The sequence below is a fragment of the Coffea arabica genome, chromosome 4c (assembly GCF_036785885.1).
Source record: "Coffea arabica cultivar ET-39 chromosome 4c, Coffea Arabica ET-39 HiFi, whole genome shotgun sequence".
NCBI classification, from domain to species: Eukaryota; Viridiplantae; Streptophyta; class Magnoliopsida; order Gentianales; family Rubiaceae; genus Coffea; species Coffea arabica.
The window spans coordinates 7,336,736-7,348,206 of record NC_092316.1 but is presented as its reverse complement, the minus strand read 5'-3'; the positions used below and the strand labels follow the sequence as shown (position 1 = coordinate 7,348,206).

The 11,471-nt window shown below is 33.4% G+C and overlaps 1 long non-coding RNA gene across 1 annotated transcript; it reads right to left on the bottom strand.

The window, feature by feature from the left end:
* Positions 1-1,560: 1,560 nt before the first annotated feature.
* Positions 1,561-2,723, bottom strand: LOC140005210 (uncharacterized). Its single transcript, XR_011812965.1, has 3 exons — positions 2,549-2,723; positions 2,347-2,411; positions 1,561-1,871 (listed from the first exon to the last, which is right to left on the bottom strand). It is a non-coding gene; the product is annotated as an uncharacterized lncRNA (long non-coding RNA).
* Between the last annotated feature and the right edge of the window lie 8,748 nt (positions 2,724-11,471).

Sequence of the window (11,471 nt, the reverse complement as noted above, 5' to 3'; positions counted from 1 at the left end):
TTTATTAAGAACAAATATTATTTTATTTATTTTTTAAAAAATAAAATAATTTTTTTTTTCGAGCTCAAGCTCAGCTCGAATTAATTCAAGTCCAGCTCGAGCTTTAAATTGCCGACTCGTCGAGCTCAAGTTCGAGTTCGAGTTTGGTAAAATTTAGTCGAGACTCGGTTCGATTAACCCAAAGTTCGACTCGACTCGGCTCGTTTGTAGCCCTACTCCCACTGCCGAAGTTCCCTCCTAATTCGTTTCCTATTGCTAGTAGACTCCTAGTACAAGGCCACTCTTCATTAGCAAAAAAGTAGGAAATCCGTTTGTATCACCCTGCGGAGCCCGGCCTGTATTTTCTTTTGGAAACTCCCTATGCGTGGAGAATTTGTCCTCCGCAGATCCCTCTTTTTAACACTTTTCAGTTCCACTTCCTATAGATAGGTTCAAATACCAAATACAAGTATATGTTAATAATTAAAACAATATTTGGCAAGGACAAGGAAGGAAATTAACAGTAAAATTACTAACAATTAACACCCTATTAAAGGCCTACAAGATTCTGTATTTATTTTAAGTCCATTCGACAACTCAATAATATAGATCGCCATATTCTGAATGGCCCGTGACAAATCACAACTCAACAATACTGTCCCAGCCAACCACTCGTATTCGCCGCTCATTTGCCAATAGTCTCTTAAAGTCCTGGTGGAGGTGGGAGATCAAAGATTCAACTTTTGCCTTCCACCATATACATGTTATTTAATTATAATTGTCACTTTTGAGTGGCTTTTTTCAGAAAACCGTCAGTTAAAAATTTCCTTCCTAAACTAAACTAGAGTAAGTTATACAAATACTACCGTTACGGAAAAAAAAAAAAAGCTACTCATATTTGCTGCAATCAAGGAATATTACCAATAGGGGGTCCTTAGATCCTTCAGCAGCAATTCCCTTGAGTGGAAAGCGCATGGGCTTATTATTAAGACTTAGGCTCCCATCTGTTGGGGGCCCTAAGTTCATCAGATCATGATGTTTATCAGTGGACAGCCCACGTCTGTGATTCAGCTTTCTAAAGGTGGACCTGGCATTGTTGTCAAAGACTAAGCCGGTGGGCTTATACTTTTGCACAAAATTTGAAGGGGTTATAGTTTCTTATTTGTCCATTACTTCGTCAGTACTCGAACAAAACTAATCAGTTAAAATTGTGCGGTAACCATGACGAATAAAATAGCAAGTCATGTCCGGAGCCTTCCAAGCAAGAACCATCGCTAAACTCCACTTTGCATGCTTTCCAGAAATGATTAGGTTCAACCATTAGTTTAATTAAAAGTACTAATAATCAATTGTTATCACCACTAGACTAGAAATCACTTTATAGCAACTTAAAGTACTATAAAATTGCATCTTAAAAGTTCTGCTCAATCTTTTGAAACAGGGAGGAAGTTCTTGGAAATGGCTCCCAACTTGCCAGCAAGTGAAACAAATGAGTGCTACTTCGCTTTTTCTTTGCGCTGCTTCGCTTTCTTTTTTTGGTTTGGTTTGCTTTGTTTTTTAAGGTGTTGAATAGCAGTATAGTTTTCAGATAACATCTTCTTTTATTGATTGGTAATCTCACAAATACAAACTTCAACGCTCAAATTTTGGAGAAGCAATGCGTCCTTAGCACAAAATAGATAATCTTGGTCCAAAATCTCTACTAATCATCGTTACACATCATTTACACGAACAAAAGCAGACTCTGATCCGGGAACTAACTAAAGGCTTCCAGGGGGTTTAGGATCATGGTGATTGTTTGCACCTGCGCCCGAATAGTCTAGGCTTTCAATGTCCATTCTCCCCTCTAAAAATGATGATTCATTCTCCTCTAGGAGCGCCCTGGACAAATGCTGGTCCATCGCAAACCAAAGAAAAAGAAAAGGGGAAAAAAAAAAAACAGAGTTTAGATTATCATTTCAGATTCAGAATCAAGATCTCTGATAAACCTCAATACAGTTTAATAACAATTAGAGCTAGAACATTTTCTCCAAGTCCCAAAGACAAAAATAAATAAATAAACAGACCAAGAATTTGTACTTGAATATGAATCATACTTCGTGGTTTAGGTTGTTGGAGACCTTGTGGTTCTTCTATATCATAGTAGGTCAAAAAAAATTTCTTGGCAGTTTAATTTCCATGTTTGTTCATCTACTGGACTACTGAAAAATAAAAGATAATCATGTAGCTATTTAGATGTTTGATGTGATATTTGGTATTAATTCAACTAAAATATCAAAAGAATCACGAAAAGAAAGAAAGAAACAAAGACACTGAAGTACATGGAGTTCATTGGGCAGAAAGGTGATAAAAGAAAATTAGAAGGACCTGCTTATGTAATTCTTGGACAACTGATGGACTATCCCCGTCCCAGCTTGTTGCCTTGAGGTTTCCTGTCAGCCACAGAATTAAAGGCATATAAGATTTCTCAATCTAAGAGAAAGACTTCAGCAAATTTTACTAGCTGGATTGAAGGAGCTTCAGCAGATATTACTAGCTGGATTGAAGAAGCTTCAACTCTTTTACTTACTTGAGAATACTAAAGAAAAGGCCAATAACAGAAGGAGCAACTTAAATAAAGTTTTGTGATCCATGATTCATAGAGCAGAATAAAAGGGGATCTTGAAAGGTGGAGAGGGAAAGAGGCAAAGAACTCTCAGATTGGTGGATTGAGAAGATGAAGAATGAACAGAAGGGTGCTTTTATAGTCGACAAAATTATAATATTTTTTCCTTTCTTTTTTCTGGTCAATGAGACTTGGATTTTATAATGGAAAGGAAGAGATAAGTACAGGGATACTAGTGCACGATATCTGACAAATATAGCAGTGTAAATACTGCTCCACAAAAGTCAAATTGCAAGATGGGCGAACCATTTTGGATGGACGAAAATGTAAGAAAATGTAAGAAAAAAGATGGGCGAACCATTTTGGATAATATAGTAAGGTTTGTTAGAAAAATTATAAATCTATTTTTCAAAATTCTTCAAAGACAAATATTTATCAAATTTTATTTGCTTCCATCGTCAATATATTTGTCAATTATCTTGTTATCTTATATACATCACATTAAAAACATATTACAGTATTTTTTTTCTCAAAAAATCTTCTCAAATAATATACGATCCAAACACACTCATTAATAATTTATAATTCTCACCATACTAGCTATAAACAGAAAATGTTTGAAAAAGAGGCACATAGTTCTATGCACTTCTATTGTGATAGCATCCATACTATAAATGGACATGAATTTTCCTTTTCTTTAACTAATCCTATTACTAGAAAAAAAAAAAATATCACGAGGATCGTATACACTTTGAAGATCTTAATTGGATAAATATGAGTTGTATTAATCTAACTGATCCAAAGCTCAAAGATCTTAATTGTTACATGCAAGTTTTTCTCATCTTGCAATGATCTTCTTGTTCTTTAATAGCGTGACATAGAGAGATTGTTTGATATGGATGTGGGGGTTGGTGCAGTGTGCACTGGCCTAACATTATCCAACCAAAGCACTATGTGTCGAATATCTGGTTTGATTCAGGTAATTTAGTGCGGAACAACACATCCATCCACTAACAATTGTCCATTGCATAAGATGAAGATCGATGAACAATTACATACATATATATATATATATATATATATATATATATATATATATATATATATATATATATATATGTACATATTTGTGGAAGAAACCATCCCACACAAACATAGAAGAGGAAGAAAAGCTGCATGTCTACTAGAGGCATGTAATGTCCCCAAACGTGTCAAAGCCATTATTATTATCATTCATGAGACTTTTGAAGTTTTGATACATGGATTTCAGGAGGAGCATTGGTCCCAGTTTTGCTGGACGGTGGTGCGATAAGCCAAACTATGCTAGTCAAGAAGTTGGGATGCAAAACAATAATGACAGTGAACTTCCAGAGTGCTTCATACTTCACAGTTGACTAGGGTCATTACTAATTAGGATTACTCTTCGATGAATGGACTAGGATTGTTAAGACAATTAAATATGCATGAAACCTCAATTCTTTGTACATAAAGGTATCCAAGTGCCAATTGAAATTACGAATTATGAATCTTCAAATTTTCGAATCCGAAACTCTTCACTTAAATTTCCTGCTTCTGAATTATCCAATCCATTTCTTCACAGAGCAAATATATGCGATTCATTTTGAAACACGATTTTTTTTTCAAAAAAAAGTCAAATTTTATTATTCTTAATAAATTATTGTGTTAATGTCTGTATTTATTTAATATGTTAGTGTCCATTCTTATTATATTGCCATTTGCATTGTACTATGCAATTGGGATTGGTGGTGGCAAAAGCTCTAAATTCGGGCAATTATTATATATTGTGTAATCTCATGCATGCGTTGCGATGAAGTTCATGTTAGGCTGTCCAAAATAAAAAAAATAAATAAATAATGGGCTTCCTAATTAACCAACATCAAGTGGTGCATGTGCCATTCAGACAAAGTCAAATTGAGAATCCACAGTTTTGTTTTCTTCACTTTCCGGCTTCAAGTTGACAGATACACTTCCATTTACTGAATCTTGCGGCTTTCTTTTCTCGAAACTATTGCTTTTCATCATTAAAACCACTAATTTATCTGTTCAAAGTGGTCCGGTATACTTGATATATAGCCAGTTCTCCCATATAACAAAAAAAAAGTATGGAGTGAAGTAGCTTTGATATCCTTCTTTTTTTTTTTGGTGGGCAGCAATGTACCTATTCGTACAATCCAAAAGGCACAAGTCATCAAATGCAACCCTAGGCATACAATCCAAACGTCACAAGTTTTCGAATGCAACCCTAGGCATTACATGGATAACTAAATTATAGGCTACATTGACAAGAAATCAGCTAGTGAAATGTGCGTTGGCTCACAAGTTTCATTTCAAACAAATTAATTTACCCTAGAGATGAATGAGTAAGAATGTAGTGTCAACAAGTCATAAATATGGTACAAATAAGTTGTAGTATGGTGTTGGTTCTAGACCAAAATAAATCATATAAGTCACAATAATTTCTCTAATAAAATTTAACAAATAAATTAATAAAAATTCATACCTTAATCTTGCATTAAAAATGCAAATAATCTGTACCATAAAAATGTTAATTTGGCATGGGTTGAGGCGCGGACTAGGTCGCTCTTTTTAAGACGATTCACGCCCCTACAGAGTATCTTCCGATGTAGTAGGTCTCAGCACGTCGCCTCCAGAATATAACAGCCCAGTCTTTTAGACACTGCAGTTTACTCCAATCTACACTATTAGAGCAAAACAGAAACCTCACACTAACACTGTTCTTTTGCCCTATAAACTCTTATAATAGTGGAGGAAAAATAGAAGGTAGTATAGAGATAGCAAAGTATATATATGGTTTAGTTGATACATGCCTTATATATAGGCTAAGAAATTAGGAATATTAGAATTCCAACATTAATAGGAATTAACACCTCATATTTCAGTTACAAATTGAAAAGTCTAGATTTACTAAAAGAATTCATAAAACCTAATCATTACATAAGTTACAAATGCAAGACATAAATCCCATAAGTTACACATTTAAATGTTTCAATTTGTAACTGAAAATTTATTTAAAGAATTTGTAATTTATTTAATTTGAATTCAAAATAAATATGTGATATTTTTTTATTAAAATATCCAACAATCCCCCACTTATTTTAATAAAAAAATATAATATTCAAAACTTGACACTTAATAGGGCAAAGATTAAAAATTCATGCATAATGAAGGTGGCAATGCCTTTAAACCTTCACTTAGTGCTCAACAATTCCTGTGCTAGAGTCAAAGTGGACTTAGCCTTTAAACGATGACTACTTGAGGGCACGTGAAATCGTATCACACACGTGAATCTTTCAGTATTTTAAAATAGGTTTCATAAGCCAGCACATTTATGGCCTTGTGCTTTATCGCGATTTTCATGAGTGCTCTAGAGAACCAGCCCAAATTCTCATAGGAAGCGGCCTTACTTCTATACTCATATAGGTGAGTCTATCAAGGATGCTCCTATGACTTAGACATCCCATCCATAAGGGCTATAGAACTCATTAAGGGAATAAAAATCCCAACCTCGCTTATCGTCATAGGATCACAAATGCACTTACATCATAGGGATAGATAATATAATCAAAGTAGTGCATATTAATCAACCAAATCACTCTATGATTCGTTTGTTTCCAACCTAGTTCTTGGGATCTCCAGTCCCTAGGTGGTTGTATCCTCATAGGTGATTTTTAACATATATTGGACTTTTGTCTTATCCCCCTCGATGTGTATCATATCCTTAACTAAAGTTTGAGATTTATTTTTTCAACACAAATAAAATAACAAAGATATGATATTCTCAAATTTTTTCAAATAATCTCTTAGTGGTCCAAATACATGGAACCAACCTTCGATGAGAAAATTTCTCATCCATATATTTTTGCCAAATAGTGTAGGCGTATATTTACTCATAATTAATTTTTTTAATTTTTTCTATGGCCAGTAGTCTAGTGATGCACTAGAAGCCATTCTCATAGTCCTCAATGAATTTTCTTTTGCAAGAAAACTTCATAAATAATTCAACTCTATCCAAATCATGCCTCACTTTTTAATATGCACAACTCAAATTAGAGATTCAGAAAATTCAAAAAATATAATAAGCAATGCACTATTATGCTTTAATTTCAAAATTCAACCTGCAAGTAATGCAAGCCTTATAATGAAAAATTTCAAGGGTTTCAAAATTCATAGCTACCAGCTTAGTCAACATCCACTGTCCGCGTTTCCATCTAAGCATAGTCTCACTATAGTCATGCTTGGTAAGGAAATTAAGTATTCCAGTTTGCATTAAATACAAAGACAACCACATAGCAAACAACATGAAATAATTTAATATAAATCCAAAAGTTGTTGGTTGCCTGCAAATTGATGGCCTTTGACTCGAATACATATTTTTCAATATACAATATCACATTTTCAACTCAAAAATTCATATTCACAATTTTAACAAAATACAAGTCAAGAGAATAGAATTGTTGAGAATTATATGGCTAATAACTTTATATTTCACAACTTCAAGCCACTAAAGCTATTATCCATGTATATAATTTTTCCTTGGTGACAGTGTAATCTTTTCTTTATGTATTATCAATACTGTTTATTGCTTGTGAAAATGCAAACCTCAAGTTTGACTGAGATCATATGAATTCAAGGCAAAACTAGAGACTTTTAAACCCCCACTATTTAAATATAACTTGAACCCTCATAATTGCAGTTTTTTTTTTGATACATCTTGATACCACTATTCTTCAACGTTGTCATAGTCATGCACTCAATTGAAGAATGCAATCATGTAATTACATACCGCCACTATTTCTAACAATTATTCATTCAAGACTACTCATGGAGTTCATATGTTAAGATAGTGCAGAAATAGTGTTCTAGGTACTCAAAATGATATACACTCAAAGTAGTACATAAGCATAAGAGCCATCTTATTGGGTACAAATCACACATTAACATAAAAAAAAAACTTGACTTTTTTAAAATCACACACATTCAACAGCTAAATAGTTGCAAAGTCATTCATATATTTTGAGATCATCGTTGTTTAAAAAGAAGCTGTCAACAGACTTGGAAATTGAACTTGACTCCAAGTTATACATGCATTGTGTTTAGTGTATCTCGACTGCAGTTGAATTCAAGTTGATGGCCTACTGGTTTACTATTGTTTGAACTATAATGTCATAAGACTTGTACTTTTGTACAGGAATTTTTTTTTTTTTTTTTTGCAATCACGTTGAAAAGCGAAACCAAGAAAATACTCATATACAAGTCTTTTAGGCATACTTCAAAGCTATGAGATCGTACACATTAAAGTAATAAACTTTTAAATAGGAGCAAAATCGTCTTAAAATTGTTGGTTCTAGACCAAAATAAATCATATAAGTCACAATAATTTCTCTAATAAAATTTAACAAATAAATTAACAAAAATTCATACCTTAATCTTGCATTAAAAATGCAAATAATCTGTACCATAAAAATGTTAATTTGGCATGGGTTGAAGCGCGGACTAGGTCGCTCTCTTTAAGACGATTCGCGCCTCTACGGAGTATTTTCTGGTGTAGTAGGTCTAAGCACGTCGCCTCCAGGATATAATAGCCCAGCCTTTTAGACACTGTAGTCTACTCCAATCTACACTATTGGAGTAAGACAGAAACTTCACACTAACACTGTTCTTTTGCCCTATAAACTCTTATAGTAGTGGAGGAAAAATAGAAGGTAGTAAAGAGATAGCAAAGTATATATATGGTTTAGTTGATAAATGCCTTATATATAGGCTAAGAAATTAGGAATATTAGAATTCCAACATTAATAGGAATTAACACCTCATATTTCAGTTATAAAAAAGTCTGGATTCATTGTATAACGGTAAAAAATTACTAAAAGAATTCATAAAACCTAATCATTACATAAGTTACAAATGCAAGACATAAATCCCATAAGTTACACATTTAAATGTTTCAATTTGTAACTGAAAATTTATTTAAAGAATTTGTAATTTATTTAATTTGAATTCAAAATAAATATGTGATATTTTTTATTAAAATATCCAACATATGGTGTACAAAAATGGAACTTAGGAGGCTCTGGATCCAAGTGGAGTTAATGTCACAATGTAAATTTATTTTCTACAATTATTATTGAATGAAGTATGAAAACTACCTTCACAAGTCGAAATGCGATTTAGATTTGGATAGGGATAACTTTTATCATTTCACCAAGAATTGATGCAGAGATAAAAATTCAACTATGGCAGTATCATTTGACTTCAGACTATACTTTTGACGATGTAGAAGTTTTTTTTTTTTTTTTAAATAGAAGAACAGTAAAATTTAAGAAGCAAGGAAGAGAAAGGAAATTAGAACGCAGGACTTCTAAATTCTAGAGTTTCAACATCAGCTACTACTAGGGTAACTAGACCAAGACTTTCGCGATGATGGTGTTGAAGCTTGAACCGTTGTGTATTGGCAATAATAACATTCAGAACCTTGTGGCGCTCACAAAATCGGTACAGTTTCTTGATGCACATTTTGTCCAGCCAAAGTGTTTGGGATCTGGAGACGAGAGGAATCACAAATGAAATATGGTACGCCTCTCACTTGATGAATGACAATAAAAGCATAATAATTTGTTCAATATGCCAGTAAACATGGGGGGACATTGGAGTCTTCTTTTATGTGCGAAAAGTATTTTGTTTATATAAAGCATCATTATGTTTGATGATCTATTAAAAAAATGAAAAAGAAAACGTCTTTGTTCGAGCTTTATTTGTTGTTACCAAATTATCTTCAACGTGGTTCCCGAACCTCATGAAAAAGGAAAAAATGAAAAAGGAAACCTCTTTGTTCGAGCTTTATTTGTTGTTACCAAATTATCTTCAATGTAGTTCCCGAACCTCATGAAAAGATGAAATTCCAGATGTTACTTAATCTAGAGTAAGTAGGGGTGCAAACGAAACTAATCACGTCAAATATCCCAATTTTTAAATTTGTTTAATTATTTTAATGAATTTAAAAATTTATTTAAATTTAATTTGTTTATTTGTCGAACCAAATTGAAACGGATTTTTTTTTATTGAGTTTGAATGTTATCATACATAAAATATCGTTCTATTTTGGATTGACTAATTGTCAAATCAAATCTTATCAAGTCGAGTTCAATTCAAGTATCAAATAGTTTGATTCATCTATTAGCTTTAAGAGTAAGTGCCCACGAATAAGCAATTCGTGTCTTGAAAGAGGACAATTCCTGTATACCCCAACACTCAAATTTAGAGTCCCTCTTTTTCCCAACCACCAGCTTGACAATGACTTGCTCTCTAGACAAGATCCTTCCTGCTTCCTTCTGGTGGATGAGCACCTATCAGAGTCCAATCTGAAAGAATATTGTCAAGGGGAGCTATGATTATGGAGGGGGTAAATGCTTTACTATCTTTGGGTGGATTCTTGGGTTCCCTAATACTCAAATCATTTCTGAAATGAGAAAGTGTATCATGGTACAAATTCCTTCTAATTTATGTTGGTTTGGGCACTGTTAATCATGTCAATTAAAATCATGCAGATTGCTTCTTCCTTTGCTAAATTGCAGATGATGGGGTCTCAGTTCTCAAACAAGAATGCTTTCTTCCATTTTTCAATGAAAAAAAAAAAAAGAAAGAAAATCTCTATCCCACCCTACTTTATGCCTGATGGTGAAAGATGTAGGGCTTGCATAGCTAGAAAGGCCCAATGGGAAGGTGGCAGCGGTGCTGGACATATTTTAGCGTTGTGGGGGAAGCGATCTATTGCGGTAGTTACAGGCCATAATGGTTCGGGAGTACGATCTGCAATAATTGAGGGAATGGGTTTCCTAATGATAAATATTTGGAATTTGTTGGATCTATTTAATCCTCCACTGACATAAGCCCACCCAGTCCATTGGTTCAGACAATGTCCAAAATTATTCTCGCCAAAAAAAGAAAAAAATTTGTCTTCCAAGATTCACTTTTACAAGAATCTTTTTTTTTTTTTTTGATAAATTTCATAATTTTGTTCCTAAGATCTGCATTAATGGCAGATGATACATTACACATACCATAGATACCAAATAGACTTCAGAAATTCCAAATTTAATAACTAAATCTGAAAGAATTGGAGGACCAAAAGTTAAGCAGGACAAAAAAAAAAGGGCAAACTCCACTTTACCCCCCTGTGATTTAGCGTTTTTTCACATAACCCCCCTGTGGTTTCAAAAACTATACATAACCCCCTCATAGTTTGGATTAAAGTGTCAAAGTAACGGAAATGGTTACTCGTAACGGCGTCACCTAAAATGTCAAAAATACCCTTATGTAAGGTTGAAATTTATGTATTAACCAAGGGGGGTTATGTGTATATTTTGAAAAGCATAAGGGGGTTATATGGTAAAGTATTAAACCATAAGGGGGTTATATGGTAAAATATAAAAATCATAGGGGGTTAATGTGTCATGTATTTATAAGGGTAATTTCGACATTTTTAGAAGTTCCGTTACGAGTGACTATTTCTGTTACTTTGACACTTTAATCCAAACCATGAGGGGGTTATGTATAGCTTTTGAAACCATAGGGGGGTTATGTGAAAAAACGCTAAACCACAGGGGGGTAAAGTGGAATTTACCCAAAAAAAAAGGCACGAGAAAAGGAAGAAACCATATCCAAGATAGAGAGAAATAGAGCATATTTAAGACGATAAATCCTTCCAAGAATTACAGAATAATTGGTCAAATGAGAAATACCATATTTAAAACGAGCTCATTTGATTCGTGGGATGATGACATAAAATTAGATTACTACGTATCATTTCTTGTTTTGCAGAATTTTTCACGTAGGATATATGCATTAT